General features: G+C 43.9%; 3 non-coding genes across 3 annotated transcripts; 1 reads left to right on the top strand and 2 right to left on the bottom strand.

Moving 5' to 3' along the window:
• Positions 1-8,071: 8,071 nt before the first annotated feature.
• Positions 8,072-8,144, bottom strand: trnak-cuu (transfer RNA lysine (anticodon CUU)). Its single transcript has one exon. It is a non-coding gene; the product is annotated as a tRNA-Lys (tRNA).
• A 1,099-nt stretch (positions 8,145-9,243) lies between these two features.
• On the top strand, positions 9,244-9,316 carry trnaa-cgc (transfer RNA alanine (anticodon CGC)). The gene has a single exon. It is a non-coding gene; the product is annotated as a tRNA-Ala (tRNA).
• Positions 9,317-12,469: 3,153 nt separating this feature from the next.
• On the bottom strand, positions 12,470-12,542 carry trnak-cuu (transfer RNA lysine (anticodon CUU)). Its single transcript has one exon. It is a non-coding gene; the product is annotated as a tRNA-Lys (tRNA).
• Positions 12,543-18,009: the final 5,467 nt, after the last annotated feature.

Below are 18,009 nucleotides of genomic sequence, written 5' to 3'. Positions count from 1 at the left end.
GTTATCGCTCAATTAATGACGCTTTGACAGCAACATAAAAGTTTAAGAAGAAAAATACCGCCCAACGTGGGGCTCGAACCCACGACTTTGAGATTAAGAGTCTCGTACGCTACCGCCTGATCTAGCCGGACCTGTTAAAAGTGCTTTTCATTGTCGCTGATTGCAGTCAGGTACCTGGTGGCTCCGGCCCGGTCACAGCAGCATGCCTGAGCCGCGTTTCTGCAAACTACGAAACAAGTTCTCCAGAAGCCCAAGGTGTATAAGGAACTCAAGCAGCAAAATCCCTTTCATTAACCATAGGGGTTCAGGCAATTTTCTGATAGCAAAGCTCTTTAGTCCTTGTCAATATCTCTTGTCTATATCCTGGAGATTCCCGATTCTGTGTTTCTCTCTGGCTCTGTTTATTGTGTCTGTGGCCACCTGCGGGTTGATTTTGAAGGAATATCTGTGTTTGTGTCTGCTTGTTACGTTAAACAAAGAGGGCATCAGGCGCTTTTGTGCATGACACTGAGGAATCAGGAGAAGGCAGGAGGAATGAAACAGTGTTTGTGAAACGTGTGTATATAAAAACAGCGTGGTTTAAACTGTAGGAACGACTGGCGCAACGGTAGCGTGTCTGACTCCAGATCAGAAGGCTGCATGTTCAAATCATGTCGGGGTCACTGTTTTTCCGGGTAATTCCAGAATTATTGTTTTCTTTGCCGTTTCACAATAACCAGACACTTGCTCCAAAGACTGTCTCACTCTTTCACCAGTGTCAGGGAGAGAAGCGCCACAATTCCTCATTTATTTAATGTGACAAGACACAAGCCCAGGTATTCGCTCAAAATGAACCTGCAGGTGGTCACACAGAATAAACAGAGCCAGAGAGACAGGCAGAATCGGGAAACACCGGCAAATAGACGAGAGATATTGGCCCAGTAATTCGGGTCGGGGGCTTGCCGCGCGTGCAAGCCCCGGATCTGCACTTACCCGACGCGCTGACATTTCAGCTCCAGGGATGCCTGGAATTCCTGTTTGAAAGAGAAGAATCCCGGGCAGCGTCTGACGTCACGCCGCCCAGGAGTGCAGCCAGCGCGAAGCCTGGAGCGCGCTGTGCAAGTGAGATACGCCCCTTAAGGTCTCATTGTATAGGACACGCCCCCAATCTCTCCAAGACGCTGCAGAGGACTTTGTAGTTACACAGTTGCAGGGAAAGTAAGGTATCTGCTATTTTATGAACGTTTTGTGAATTTTTATAAAATTTTAAAAACGTTTAAATGATTTTGATGACTCTTAGAAAGTTTTAAAGAGAATTGAAGCTATTTAAGCATTTTTTAAAGCCTTGAAAACATTCTATTAATTCTTTTCAGTTAATTAGCAAAGTGAAATGGCTGGAATTCGCACATTTCACGTGATTAAAAGAACTCAGAACTTCACTGATGATGACCTCAGCAATCTCCTCAACGAGGTGGAGGCGAGGCACCTGCGCATCATGGGGAATGAGCAGTCGAGAGCTCCACGAAAATGTCAGATGGCAGCGTGGTCTGAAGTTGCACTAGCTGTCAGCGCGACCTCCACCATTCCACGTACAGCGGAACAATGCCGCAAGAAATTCAGTGACTTACTCCGATCTGTCAGGGTTTGTACAGTTATTACTAAAGTGTACTGTAACATTGCTTAGAATTTAAGTTAGCAAGATTTATAAAGGCTTTCTCAATGCATTTACTGCAGTCAATTTACTTCTTGGTAAAGTCACCTGAGGTAGCGATAAAACTTTATGGCTTTGGGGCCAGCTCAGGGATACCTACTGTTCTCTTATCTTGATTCCATTGCTTGGAGCTGTAAAACTTCAATCAAAGATGTAAAGAAACACCCAACCCAGTCTTCAAAGCCTTCGCTGTCCATGTCAGAAATGCAGCTGTGTGATTCTCTTATTTCTGCTGCAATTTCAGAGTAAAAGTGCTCACAACTCCAGGGAACGCACACTCACAGGCGGTGGTGTTGCCATGCTGAGGTTTTTGACCGAACATGAGGAACGGGTCCAGCAAATGTACGAATTTGCTAGCAATCGCCCGGCGGATGCATCTGAAACAGACATTGCTGACCCTCAATGTGAGTTGGCCTGGGCAGCTATATGTTAAATAAGGTTAGGTGTGTGCTGAATATCTGTGATGTGGCACATCGTGCTTTACCTTAGCAAATGTTTTCTGCCTCCTTCCCACAGCTGGACAGAGTACCTCTCACACACGGGATGAGCAGTGCGTGGAGTCAGCGGCCACAGAGGGCATTGGGGAAGGTTTTTCTGATGCAATGGCAGCAATTACTGAAGAGGCTGAGGTGGTTGAGGAACAGGAGCAAACTGTCCTATGTCAGCAAGTGCAGCAGGAGTGTATAGACCCTGTGTCGCTGGCCACTATCTCACCATCTCCTGGCCCTTGTGGCTCTGTGCTAGACACTGATGACGGTAGCTCCACAGGCAGACACCATATGGACAATTCAGTGCAGGTGGGAGTAGCAGAAGTACAGCAGCACCTACAAGATGAGCAGCAAGATATTGCAGGTTTCAGGCAATTGCTGAGCTCTCTCACTGAGAAGGAAGTAGACGCTAGAGACTATCAGGCAGGGAATGGAGAATATTGTCATTACACTAAATCAGATATCATCGCAGTTAGGGGTGCTTAATGATAATTCTCTTAATCAGATATCATCGCAGCTGGTGATGCTTAATGAAACTATGATTGTACTACTTAATTCGCTTGTATCTATCACTACTGGCATAACGCTGACTCCAGCACAAATGCCCTCCCCAGGTCACAGTGCAGAGCCACTTTGGTCCCAGGAGCCAGCAGCTGCGCCAGTCATGATGCAGGACAGCATAGAATTGCCTCAACAACAACCCTTTCCTCAAGCCGCTGCTGAAGAGCAGGAACAATCTGACAGGGCCCTTGCAAATAGATCTGGAGGGCTCCAGTCACGGGTAGTGAAAAGGCGCAGGAAGCGTTAGAGTGTCATCGTCAGCTCACTCCGCCACCTTCAACCCTCAGTCACACAGGCCAGTTGGCAAATCGTTAAATTGTTATATTTTTCACTTTATTTAAATGTTAAATGTTTTCTTACATATTTAAATTCAAGTGTTTATTTATGAAGGAAAGGATAGGTAACCTTATCGTTTCAGCAGTACACCCAGTAATCAATGTTTAAAGAATTTAAACTTTTATTTAACTTCAAAAACTTTTACAACAAATGTTACAAAATTGTAAAATAGCTAGTTTGCACTTTGAATGTCTGTATTGCAGTAAGAAAGTAAAAATTACTGTAAAATGTTTACACTTTCTTTTCTAACAGTCACCATTTTGCACATGTTTCAAAACGTTAAAAGAGGTAGTTAGCATCTTATTTTTTTTAATTTCACTAAGAATCAAACACAAATTAGTTAAACCTGTTTACAAAGTGATTTCAAAACTGTTAACGTTAACATTTTTAAATTGCATAAAATAGGTCATTAACATCCTTGAACGAAGAAAGAAAGACAAGTAAAGACGAACTCTTTCCAATAACACTTCCTCACTGTTCCTGTCCATAAATTTTTTAAAAGTTCATAACTGTTACTTGAAATTTACAAGTTATTCACTTTAAACATTGAAACTGAATCTGAAAAGTGTTTGATTATGCAATAAAAGGTAACTGTTTCACTTCAATATGTGTCTGCTTCTGTCTTTGCCTTGCGGGGGGGAGGGGTAGGTACAGGGCGTAACTACTTGGCTACCAGCAGTTCGCGAGCAGCCTTAGATTCGGCGGCACTTGGCTCCTCCCCATGAGGCCTGGCAACATGTACAATGCCATCGTCTTCATCCTCCACTTCAACAGGCAGCTGTTCCTCATTGTTAAGGGTCAGTCCTTCCTGCAGGGCAAGGTTGTGCAAAGCACAACAGGCCAGCACAATCCTTGCCACTTTCTGGTGAGAGTACTGCAAGGTCCCCACTGACCTATCCAGGCACCGGAAGCGTGATTTCAGAACTCCTATTGTCCTCTCCACCACTTGACGTGTAGACACGTGTGCATGGTTGTATCTCTCCTGAGGCTCATTAATGGTATTGCGGTAGGGGGTCATCAGCCATGGTTTTAGCGGGTAGCCCTTGTCGCCCAATATCCATGCGGATCCTGTAGGCAATTTGCTGAGAGAATCATACAATTTAGAGTTACGGAGGACGAAGGAGTCATGATTACTCCCCCGGTGTCCTGAATTAACGTTTAGGATCCTCAGGTGCGCATCACATAATATCATTACATTCAATGAATGATACCCCTTCCTGTTAATGAATGTCACAGGTGCATCCTTGGGTGTCTTCAATGCAATATGTGTTCCATCGACGGCCCCAATCACTTTGGGGAATCCAGCAATGCGATGAAATGCTAAGGCCATCTCCTTCTGATGACGAGCGGACAAGTCATACATAATGAAATCAGAAATCCTACGGCAAATGGCTGCTGTGACCTGGTGAATGCAGACCCTCGCAGCATTCTTAGAGATGTTGGTTATGTCACCGGTGCCTGCTTGAAATGATCCACTTGCAAAGAAGTTCAATGCTGTGGTTACCTTCATGTTCACTGACAAGGCAGTACGGGTCTTTGAGCGTGGCTCCAAGGTTTGCCTTCAACATGTCACATAGTCGTCCAATTGCCTCTTTACTGAAGCGCAGCCGCCTGATACACAACTCCTTGGACAGCATTTCAAATGATCGCCCCTCCCTGTAAACTCTGTGGGGTGGGTAGTTGTTCCTTCTGATCAGGAGAGGTTCATGGTTCCTAAATCTTCTACGTTGCTCCCTGGCATTCCTATTTCTTTGAAGCAAATATACAAATAGCATCACGGCAAAATTTCTACACCAGGGCATGTTCCTCGCTCACAGGACTACTCCTCACACAGACGTACCTGTACGGAGTAAATGGAAATAGTTGTTACACTTATTTTAATAAACTGAGTGCCTATAACATCAACTCGGCCTATGACAGGAAGCATGCTTTAACGGCTTGCAAACACATCCTTCCCGCCTGATGAATATCACAGGCCTACATATTTTTCGTAAATTGCATACATAAATACATTCATCCACGTACTGAAAGGAATACATACATAAATGCACATCCTAAATGGAAAATATAAATACATACATACAATCATACATACATACTTACTAAATATTACCGATGACAATAACATTTTGTAAGCATTTTATTATTTATAAAACATTAAATTTCACATTTTATAAAAATAAATTCAACGAGGCCTTGGCCACAGCCGCAGTTGCTCCTTCTAACTACAGTTCTGAAAACCCGTTTTAAACAAAAATTTTTTTTTAAACTTACCTCAGCCTTTCTTAAAATTACTTTCCTCCCTTTCCCAAACAGAAATTGAAGACTTTCAGAAGCTCCACGATGACAGACTTCGTCCTCCGCAGCTTCTCGATAGCTTTACTCCTGCTTTTTTCATGTGTAAGTTGTCAGGACTTACCCTCACTGAATCCATGAATGAAATCGACGAAGTTCACTGCGCACGCGCTGCCTGTGCAGTCGCACGCGCTGTGCCTCTGAACCCCTTCGTTCAGAGGACTGGAAATGCCGGTTTTCCCCGCATGCGCTGTGCATGCTGAACACGAGCAGTTCCTCCGGCCAGACGCGTGAGTACCCCGACCGTACTCACGCGTTCAGAGACGAATTACTGGGCCATTGACAAGGTGAGAAAGCGCTTTGCGATCAGAAAATTGCCTGAATCCCTGTGGTTACGGAAAGGGCTTTTGATGCTTGATTTCCTTACACACCTTGGAATTCAGGTGAACCTGGTTCATGGTTTGCAGAACAATTTAAACCCCTGGGTTAAACCAGAGGGAAGGAAATTCGGCTGTTTAATGAGTTTGAAAGGAACATTTTTGACTTGTGCATTTCGGTCAGAGAAATGCCAGTGAAAGGAAATCATTGCAGAAAGAACGATTCTGTAGTGTCCCTTCTGTCTGAACAGTGCTTTCTCGATGCTTAATTACGCAGAGGTTTCCGTAGTGTAGCGGTTATCACTGTTCGCCTCACACGCGAAATGTCCCCAATTCGAGACTGCACGGGAACATTATTTTTCTGTGAAATAAATTTAACAGGTTTCTTGTGTCAGAAGCAACGAATAATTTAAAGCAGACTCCTAAAATACACAGTGTGTAAATTCTGATAGGATATAAATCTTCGTCAATGAATAAACTTTCACACATTATTAAAGTTAAATTACTCAACTTTCGACTGTCCCTTACTGTGAGCATTTCTTTCATTCTGCAAAACAACGCTTTCGGTTAATGAATGTTGATTAAAACAATTAAACCACTAAACTACCAGAACACACATTAAAGAGTTGATGACAATTGCTGATATTTCTTATCTTTTTTCTGGTGCTTTTTCAGCTCTTGGTCCTTTTCAGCTCCTGACTGCGGATATTCCTCTGATTAAACGTGAACAAACTGAAATATCTCGCAGCCCCGGCCTCGGTTAATACCAACAGATCTAAGCCGCATTTCAGGCCCGAAAACAAACCCATTAATTATTCGCTTCTCCCCAGCTCCAGAGTTCAGACTGTTACTGCCCATCCCTGGAGCTGCAAGATACCAGGGACATGGGACAAACCTCCCCATACACGGAGCACAAGCGCAGGAAAACCCCAGGGGAGATGATATCCCGGTCACTGAGCCTTCAACAGCATTGAACAAGCACCCGGACGGAAACGTTCTTCATGCGGAAGCGATGAGATGCAGAAATTATCGGAACAAGCCAGGATGGCCGAGCGTTCTAAGGCGCTGCGTTTATGTCACAGCCTCCTTCTGGAGGTGTCGTTCGAATCCCACTTCCGACAGTCTTCGCTTTTAACTACCAAGCGGAACTCATTTATTTTCACACCACTGTCAAGCACTTTGGGTCTTCCCTTAAAAGTGGGATTCAGCAGTTCACCTGCTCCATTCACATAGAAACATAGAAGATAGGAGCAGGAGTGGCTCCAGCCCGGTCACAACAGCATGTCTGAGCCGCGTTTCTGCAAACTACACAAAGCATAAAACCTGCTGACAAGGGTGGTGCTGTTGCTGTTTGGCGAACCGACCTCGAGCTAGCGGAAGCTGTACGCCAATTCTCCAACACCTCCTCCTACCTCCGCCTGGACCATGACCCCACTACCGAATATCAAGTCACCATTTGAAAGACTGTCACTGACCTCGTATGAGAAGAGATTGAGTAAACTAGGCCTGCAATCTCTTGAATTCGGAAGGATGAGAGGGGATCTCATTAACCATGCAAAATTATTACAGGGTTTGATCGGTTGGATGCTGGGAGAATGTTTCCCTTGGCTGGGGAATCACAGATTCACAGAACCCCCACAGTGCAGATAGAGGCCATTTCGGCCCATCGAGCCTGCACCGACACAGATCCCACCCTATCCCTGTAACCCCACACAGATCCCACCCAATCCCTGTAACCCCACGTATTTAATCCCCTAACACTAAGGGTCAATTTATCATAGCCAAATCAACCTAACCCGCAGATCTTTGGAGTCTAGAACCAAGGGCCACAGCCTCAGGATAAAGGTTAGGCCATTCAGGACTGAGAGGAGAAGAAATTTCTTCACACAGAGGGAGTTGAATCTTTGGAATTCTCTACCCCAGAGGGCTGTGGAGGCTCAGTCATTGGGTATGTTCAAAACAGAAGTCGGTAGATTTCTGACTGGTAAGGGCATCAAGGGATATGGCGATAGGGCCGGTGAATGGAATTGAGGCAGGAGGTAAGCCATGATCTCATAGAATCCCCTACACTTGCTTAAAAATCTGTTCCATTACCTCTTTTTTCCAAATCTGACGAAAGGTTATCGACCTGAAACGTTGACTCTGTTTCTCTCTTCGCAGAAGCTGCCTGACCTGCTAAGTATCTCCAGCATTTTCTGTTTCAATTCAGATTTCCAGCATCTGCAGTATTTTCTCACTTCGCATTTCTTTCATTGTGCAAAACAAGGTTATCGCTCAATTAATGATGCTTTGCAAGCAACATAAAAGTTTAACCAAATAAATACCGCCCAACGTGGGGCTCAAAGCCACGACCCTGAAATTAAGAGTTCCATGCTCTACCGACTGAGCTAGCCGGGCCTGTTGAAAATATATTTCATTGTCGCTGATTGCAGTCAGGTACCTGGTGGCTCCGGCTCGGTCACAACAGCATGTCTGAGCTGCGTTTCTGCAAACTACGAAACAAGTTCTCCAGAAGCCCAAGACGTATAAGGAACTCAAGCAGCAAAATCCCTTTCATTAACCACAGGGGTTCAGGCAATTTTCTGATCGCAAAGCGCTTTAGTCCTTGTCAATATCTCTTGTCTATTTCCCGGAGATTCCCGATTCTGTCTTTCTCTCTGGATCTGTTTATTGTGTCTGTGGCCACCTGCGGGTTGATTTTAAAGGAATACCTGTGTTTGTGTCTGCTTGTTACGTTAAACAAATGAGGGCATCAGGCGCTTCTGTGCATGACACTGAGGAATCAGGAGAAGGCAGGAGGAATGAAACAGTGTTTGTGGAACGTGTATATATAAAAACAGCGCAACTGCTGTTGTAGGACTTCTTTGTGTAACGGTAGCGTGTCTGACTCCAGATTAGAAGGCTGCGTGTTCAAATCACTTCGGGGTCACTGTTCTTCTGAATAATTCCAGAATTATTGTTTTCTTTGCCGTTTCACAGTAACCAGACACTTGCTCCAAAGACTGTGTCACTCTTTCCCCAGTGTCAGGGAGAGAAGCGCCACAATTCCTCATTTATTTAATGTGTCAAGACACAAGCACAGGTATTCGCTCAAAATCAACCTGCAGGTGGTCACACAGAATAAACACAGCCAGAGAGACAGGCAGAATCGGGAAACACCGGCAAATGGAAGAGAGATATTGACAAGGTGAGAAAGCGCTTTGCGATCAGAAAATTGCTTGAATCTCTGTGGTTAATGAAAGGGCTTTTGATGCTTGATTTCCTTACGCACCTTGGAATTCTGGTGAACCTGGTTCGTGGTTTGCAGAACAATTTAAACCCCTGGGTTAAACCAGAGGGAAGGAAATTCGGCAGTTTAATGAGTTTGAAAGGAACATTTTTGACTTGTGCAGTTCGGTCAGAGAAATGCCAGTGAAAGGAAATCATTGCAGAAAGAGCGATTCTGTAGTGTCCCTTCTGTCTGAACAGTGCATTCTCGATGCTTAATTAAGCAGAGGTTTCCGTAGTGCAGCGGTTCCCACGTTCGCCTCGCACGCAAAAGGTCCCTGGTTTGAGCCCGGGCGGAAACATTATTTTTCTGTTAAATAAATTTAACAGGTTTCTTGTGTCAGAAGCAACGAACAATTTAAAGCAGACTCCTAAAATAAACAGTGCGTAAATTCTGATAGGGTATAAATCTTCGTCAATGAATAAACTTTCACACATTATTAAAGTTAAATTACTCAACTTTCGACTGTCCCTTACTGTGAGCATTTCTTTCATTCTGCAAAACAACGCTTTCGGTTAATGAATGTTGATTAAAACAATTAAACCACTAAACTACCAGAACACACATTAAAGTGTTGATCACAATTCTGATATTTCTTATCTTTTTTCTGGTGTTTTTTCAGCTCTTGGTCCTTTTCAGCTCCTGACTGCGGATATTCCTCTGATTAAACGTGAGCAAACTGAAATATCTCGCAGCCCCGGCCTCAGTTAATACCAATAGATCTAAGCCGCATTTCAGGCCCGAAAACAAATCCATTAATTATTCGCTTTTCCCCAGCTCCAGAGCGCAGATTGTTACTGCCCATCCCTGGAGCTGCAAGATACCAGGGACTCGGGACAAACCTCCCCATACACCGAGCACAAGCTCAGGAAAACCCCGGGGGAGATGATATCCCGGTCACTGAACCTTCAACAGCATTGAACAAGCACCCGGACGGAAACGTTCATCATCCGGAAGTGATGAGAGGCAGAAATTAATGAAGCAAGTCAGGATGGCTGAGCGGTCTAAGCCGCTGCGTTCAGATCGCAGTCTTTTCTGGAAATAAGGGTTCAAATCTCACTTCTGACAGGCTTTAGTTTTAATTACCAAGCGGAACTCATTTATTTTCACACCACTCTCAAGCACTTTGGGACATCCCTTAAAAGTGGGATTCAGCAGTTCACCTGCTCCATTCACATAAAAACATGGAAGATAGGAGCAGCAGTACGCCATTCGGCCCCTCGAGCCTGCTCCGCCATTTAATGAGATCATGGTTGATCATCCACATTCAGTACCCTGTCCCTGCTTTCTCCCCATATCCCTTTATCTCTTTAGCCTTAAGAAATATATCTAACACCTTCTTGAATATATTTAATGAATTGGCCTCAACTGCCTTCTGTGGTACAGAATTCAACAGGTTCACCACTCTCTGGGTGAAGAAATTTCTCCTCATCTCAGCCCTAAGTGGCTTACCCCTATCCTTAGACTGTGACCGCTGGTTCTGGATTCCCGCACCATCGGGATCATTCTTCCTGCATCTAGTGTGTCTAGTCCTGTTAGAATTTTGTAAGTTTCAATGACATCCCCTCTCGTTCTTCTAAACTCTAGCGAATATAAGACTAATCATCTCAATCTGTCTTCATATGTCATTCCTGCCATCCCATGTATCAAACTGGTGAATCTTCGCTGCACTCCCTCCATGGCAAGAACATCCATAAGGTGACCAAAGCTGCACACAATGCTCAAGGTATGGTCTCACCAAGGCCTTGTACAACTGCAGCAAGACATCCTTGCTCCTGTTCTCGAAACCTCTCACTATAAAGGCCAACATTTGCCTTCTTAACCACCTGCCGCACCTGCATGCTTACCTTCAGCGATTGGTGCACACGGACACCCAGGTCTCATTGCAGTTCCCCTTTTCCCAATCTATTGACATTCTGATAATAAGCTGTCTTCCTGTTTTTGCTACCAAAGTTGATAACCTCACATTTATCCACATTATACTGCATCTGCCTTGCTTCTGCTAAATCACCTAACCTGTCCATATCATACTGGAGTTACTCTGTATCCTCATCACAGCACACATGCCCACCCAGCTTTGTGTCGTCTGCAAACTTGGAGTTATTACATCCAGTTCAACCTTCTAGATCATTAATATATATTGTGAGTAGCTGGAGTCCTAGCACTTATCCCTGCCCTACCCCACTAGTAACTGCCTGCCACTTGGAAAAAGACCCGTTTAGACATACTCTTTGCTTCCTGTCTGCCAACCAGTTCTCTATCCAAGTCAGTACCTTACCCCCGATCCCATGTGCTTTAACTTTGCACGCCAATCTCTTATTTGGGACCTTATCGAAAGCCTTCTGAAAGTCCAAATACACCACATCCACTGGTTCTCCCTTATCTATTCCACTAGTTATATCCTCAAAATTTTTTAACATTTCCATCTGACCTGGTACTGAAAGTGGAGACGGTTCCACAGTGTAGCAGTTATCACGTTTGCGGAATCATTTTGTTGGAACTTGCTCCTTCTGCTTTTCCAGGGGCGAGATTGCTCTCCTGTGTGAGGAAATAACAACTAAGAACAAAAGAATTAGGAGCTGGAGTAGCCCATATATTGTGTAAAATGAGATATGGTTAACAGTTAACAGTTAACATGCAAAGCACAAAACCTGCTGACAAGGGTGGTGCTGTTGCTGTTTGGTGAACCGACCTCTACCTAGCAGAAGCTGTACGCCAACTCTCCAACACCTCCTCCTACCTCCGCCTGGACCATGACCCAACTACCGAATATCAAGTCACCATTTGCAAGACTGTCACTGACCTCGTATGAGAAGAGTTTGTGTAAACTAGGCCTGCAATCTCTTGAATTCGGAAGAATGAGAGGGGATCTCATTAAGCATGCAAAATTATTACAGGGTTTGATCGGTTGGATGCTGGGAGAATGTTTCCCTTGGCTAGGGTGTCTAGAACCAGGGGCCACAGCCTCAGGATAAAGGTTAGGCCATTCAGGACTGAGAGGAGATGAAATTTCTTCACACAGAGGGTGGTGAATTTTTGGAATTCCCTACCCCAGAGGTCTGTGGAGGCTCAGTCATTGGTTATGTTCAAAACAGAAGTCGGTAGATTTCTGACTGGTAAGGGCATCAAGGGATATGGCGATAGGGCCGGTGAATGGAATTGAGGCAAAAGATCAGCCATGGTCTCATAGAATCCCCTACACTTGCTTAAAAACCTGTTCCATTACCTCTTTTTTCTCGTTCTGACGAAAGGTTATCGACCTGAAACGTTACCTCTGTTTCTCTCTTCGCAGAAGCTGCCTGACCTGCTGAGTATCTCCAGCATTTTATGCTCAATTCAGATTTCCAGCATCTGCAGTATTTCCTCAGTTCGCATTTCTTTCATTGTGCAAAACAAGGTTATCGCTCAATTAATGACGCTTTGAAAGCAACATAAAAGTTAATGAAATAAATACCGCCCAACGTGGGACTCGACCCCACGACCCTGAAATTAAGAGTCTCATGCTCTACCAACTGAACTAGCCGGGCCTGTTGAAAATGTACTTCATTGTCGCTGATTGCAGTCATGCACCTGGTGGCTCCGGCCCGGTCACAACAGCATGTCTGAGCTGCGTTTCTGCAAACTACGAAACAAGTTCTCCAGAAGCCCAAGGCGTATAAGGAACTGAAGCAGCAAAATCCCTTTCATTAACCACAGGGGTTCAGGCAATTTTCGGATCGCAAAGCGCTTTATTCCTTGTCAATATCTCTTGTCTATTTCCCGGAGATTCCTGATTCTGTCGTTCTCTCTGGCTCTGTTTATTGTGTCTGTGGCCACCTGCGGGTTGATTTTGAAGGAATACCTGTGTTTGTGTCTGCTTGTTACGTTAAACAAATGAGGGCATCAGGCGCTTCTGTGCATGACACTGAGGAATCAGGAGAAGGCAGGAGGAATGAAACAGTGTTTGTGGAACGTGTGTATATAAAAACAGCGCAGGCTATATTGTAGCGCAACGGTAGCGCGTCTGACTCCAGATCTAGAAAGCTGCGTGTTCCAATCACGTCGGAGTCACTGTTCTTTCGGGTAATTCTAGAATTATTGTTTTCTTTGCCGTTTCACAATAACCAGACACTTGCTCCAAAGACTGTGTCACTCTTTCCCCAGTGTCAGGGAGAGAAGCGCCACAATTCCTCATTTATTTAATGTGACTAGACACAAGCACAGGTATTCGTTCAAAATCAACCTGCAGGTGGTCACACAGAATGAACAGAGCCAGCGAGACAGGCAGAATCGGGAAACACCGGCAAATAGACGAGAGATATTGAGAAGGTGAGAAAGCGCTTTCCGATCAGAAAATTGCCTGAATCCCTGTGGTTAAAGAAAGGGCTTTTGATGCTTGATTTCCTTACACACCTTGGAATTAAGAAGAACCTGGTTCGTGGTTTACCCTGGGGCCGAGCCACTCGGCGCCTGGCTGCAATCAAAGACAAAAACGTATCAGCTTCTCCGGCCTGGCAAGCTCAGTCGGTCGGGACTTTTAATTGTAGGGTCGTGGGTTCGAGCCCCATGTTGGGAGAATTATTTTTGTTCAACTTTTATATTGCTTTCACGGAAAAGCATAATTAATTATCCGATAATATTCTTTTGCCCAATGAAAGAAATGATAACTGAGCGAGAGTCGATACTTCAATCACTTTATTTATGCTTTGCATGTTAACTGTTACCCATATTTCATTTTACACACTGTGCTTTAGGAGTCTGGGTTAAAGTGCTCATTGCTGATGACACCAGGAATCTGGGCCAACTTTTGTTATATTGAACAGGAAAATATAATCAGCAGTGAACATCAAATTCCATGGTGCTGATTTTCAGATTCTACGCAGCCCGAATAGGAAAAAAGTGATATCATTTTAACAGTGAAGATTTGGAAGTAAGTGTTGCTCGTATTTGTGCTTTTAATTAAAGTTTGTGGCGTCTGACTCCCGTTCATGCCTCTGAATAAGAAAGGAGGGGCTTGTCGTTGACCAGACTGCACTGCGCCTGGTGTTTGTGAGCTCATCCTTTATATTGAGTGGTTTCTTGTTCTTTAACCGGTGTCAGCTTTCGCTCAGCGTTTACTTCGTAGCACCACCTACTTTCTAAGTTTCGAACTCTGTCTCACTGCGGGCGCAGTATGGGCTTATTATTGTCATTTTCAATCCCCTTCTTCAACACCGAAACACATTATAGCAGTAATTTTAATTTAGCACTGTGACATTTTTCGAGGGCATCATAAAATTATTCAATAACGTATTCTTATCAGCGCTGCGAGATGGGTTCGATTCCCAGTTAGGGAAGAAATTTTGGTATCACCATTTTTTATTCATGAATGCGATGTAATTTTAGAAAATTAATTACATGCATCTAATGTGAATAAATAAGAACTGCTTTAATCACCATTAATTAACCGGTAACTTTATTTTGCAGAATGAAAGACATGATAATATGGTTACTGAGGAACAGTCGAAACTTCATTCATTTATTTTGCTCTTTGCATCTCCTGAACTGTTAACCCATATCTCATTTTACACATTGCATTTTAGGAGAATGGTTTAAAATGTTCATTGCTTGAGAGAGCAGCGATCTGGGGCAATATTTGTTCAATTTAACGGGACCGGCTATTTCACAGAATAAAAACCTATTCTCTCACATGATGTTTTCAGACCACACACTGACCCATCTTTGCTATGCACCAAGTGGATGATCTGACACTTGTCCGCGTTGAACTCCATGAATCACTGGTCAGGGTAGATTTAATAGAGGTGATCAAAATTATGGGGGATACTGTTTCCACTGGCAGGAGTGTCAGCAGGTCTATGGGGGAAGAGCAGCGGAGTGGGACTGATTGGATAGCTCTTTCAAAGATGCAACATGAATTGCTCATTTTAACCTGCGATTGATAGATTTTAGTTAACCAACGGTATTAAGGCCTCATTGAAGTCTGTGAGACACTTCATAATTGTTTCTATTATCATTAATCAACCCACAACATTTTGTTGCGCACTGCAGGAATTGCTAACATGTTTACCGGATGACAGTCAAACTTTAATAACTTTTTATAGAATCATAGAAAATTTCCTGAACTCCTGTGGTTAATGAAAGGGATTTTAATGGTTGAGTTCCTTATACACCTTGGAATTCTGGAAAACATGGTTCGTAGTTTGCAGAAACGTGGCTTAGATCTGCTGTTGTGAACTGAAGTAAAGCTGCAGGATCCTTGAATAATCTTTCACAATTCAACTGAAAGCAGCCGGAATGTGCAGCTTTGAGAGGGGCTGCCTGCACGGTCAGAGCTGGAAACGGGAGTGAGCGAGCGACAATGTAGTGCTTTGAGTGAGTGCAGACCTGTACAGAGAAACACAAATGTAGCAGGATTTTGTTACATTGCATTAGAAATGCGAATTGTTCCATTTTTTCTACTATTTAAATGAACACGATTTACATAATGTTTCCACCCGGTTTCGAACTGGGGACTTTTCGCATTAGGCGAACGTGATAACCACTACACTACGATAACACTAGACTGAATAATCGGCGTCTGTCATAAATCTCTGATTCTATAAAAAAGGTTATTAAAGTTTGACTGTCACCCAGCAAACATGTTAGCAATTCCTTCATTGTGCAACACAATTTTTGTCGGTCGATTAAAACATATTTTTATTAATGATACATACATTTAAAATTACTTTAGGTAAATTCTGGCCTGCTTTAAAATGTTCAAATTTATATTTCAAAAAATTAAATTATATTTTAAATCTTTAATTAATTTCATTACGTTTGAACAAGTGACCATTTATTTTTATTTCCGTGGTGTGAAATGTTCTTTATTTGGAGATTTCTAATATGCTTATGGGGATTCCGTACATAAATGGAATCCCAATTCGCCTCATAGGAATCCCCCTATTTGATTGGTTGGTCTGGCCCATGTGATCCCAGGGATGAAACATGGAAATACAGAAGATAGGAGCAGGAGTAGGCCATTCGGACCCTCGAGCCAGCTCCGCTATTCAATGCCATCATGGCTGATCAGCCAATTTCAGTACCTGGTCACTGCTTTCTCCCCATACACCTGGCTCCCTTTAGCCTTAAGAAATATATCCAACACCTTCTTGAATATATTTAATAAATTGGCTTCTACTGCCTTCTGTGGTAGAGAATTCCACAGGTTCACCACTCTCTGGGTGAAGAAATTACTTCTCATGTCTGTCCTAAATGGCCTACCCTTTATCCTTAGACTGTGACCCCTGGTTCTGGAGTCCCCGACCATCAGGAACATCCTTCCTGCATCTAGTCTTTCCAGTACTGTCAGAATTTTATAAGTTTCAATGAGATCCCCCCTCATTCTTCTAAACTCCAGCGAGTACGAGCCCAATCCTCCCAATCTCTCCTCATATGTCATTCCTGCCATCCCAGGTATCAGCCTGGTCAATATTCGCTGAACTCCTTCCATGGCAAGAACATCCTTCCTCAGATAAGGCGACCAAAACTGCACACTATACTCAAGATGTGGTCTCACCAAGGCCCTGTACAACTGCAGCAAGGCATCCTTGCTCCTGTACTCGAATCCTCTCGCTACGAAAACCAACATACCATTTGCCTTCTTAACCGCCTGCTGCACCTGCATGCATACCTTCAGCGACTGGTGCACAAGGACACCCAGGCTTGCGAACCGTGTGCGCACCTGGGATCCATGGGCCTTTATGGAGGTGTATGCCAGCAGGCCCAGGGCAGCAAGAGTCCGAAGCTCTGGAGACACCAGATAAGTCGTATTGGTTTTTAGATTTGGAGGCGTCAGCCAGCGGCGAGTTTCCGATCGCATTTTCCAGGCTGATTGAATTTCAGGAGTCTGGTTTAAAATATTCGTTGCTTATGTCACCAGGAATCTGGGGCAACTTTTGTTTAATTTAATGGGACCAGTTATTGCACGGGATAAAATTTTCTGCAACACATAATTTCTGCAGTTGTAGCCGAACCAGTGTTTTATAAAGGTTCATCATAACTTCCTTGCTTTTGTACTCTGCGCCTTTATTTATAAAGCCCCGGATTCTGCAAGCTTTTTAAACTGATTTCTCAACCTGTCCTGCCACATTGAACGATTTGTGTACATACACCCCCAGGTATCTCTGTTCCTGCAACCACTTTGGAAATGTATCCTTTAGTTTATATTGCCTCTCCTCATTCTTCCGACCAAAATGTATCAATTCGCACTTTTCTGTTTTTAACTTCATCTGCCACATGTCTGCCCATTCCACCAGCCGATCCATGTCCTCTTGAAGTCTATCACTATACTCCTCACTGCTCACTATACTTCCAAGTTTTGTATCATCTGCAAATTTTGAAATTGTGCCCTGGACACCTAACTCCAAATGATTAATATATGTCAAGAAGGGCCGTGGTCCTAGTACCGACCCCTGGGGAACACCACTGTGTACCTTCCTCCATTCAGAGAAACAACAGTTTAGCACGACTCTCTGTTTCCTGTCACTTAGCCAGTTTGACATCCATGCTGCCACTGTCCCTTTTATTCCATGGGCTTCAGCTTTGCTGGCAAGCCTGTTACGTGGCACTTTATCAAATGCCTTTTGGAAGTCCATGTCCACCACATCAACTGCATTTCCCTCATCAACCCTCTATTTCACCTCATCAAAAAATGCAATCAAGTTGGGAAAAGACGATTTGCGTTTAACAAATCCGAGCAGACTTTCCTTAATTAATCCACACTTGTCCAAGTGACTGGTCATTTTGTGCAGGGTTACCCTTTCTAAAAGCTTCCTCACTACCGACGTTAAGCTGACTGGCGTGTAGTTGCTGGGTTGAACCTTATACACTTTTTTCAACAAGTGTGTAACATTTGCGATTCTCCAGACGTCTGGCACCACCCCATATCCAATGAGTATTGGAAGATTATGGTCAGCACCTCCGTAATTCCCACCTTTACTCCCCTCAGCATCCTAGGATGCATTTCAACTGGTCCTG

This window comes from Somniosus microcephalus, unplaced genomic scaffold (genome assembly GCF_052327205.1).
Source record: "Somniosus microcephalus isolate GS21.2 unplaced genomic scaffold, FLI_Smic_1.0 unresolved_chr4, whole genome shotgun sequence".
Lineage (NCBI taxonomy): Eukaryota > Metazoa > Chordata > Chondrichthyes > Squaliformes > Somniosidae > Somniosus > Somniosus microcephalus.
This window is presented reverse-complemented; position numbering and strand designations above follow the sequence as displayed.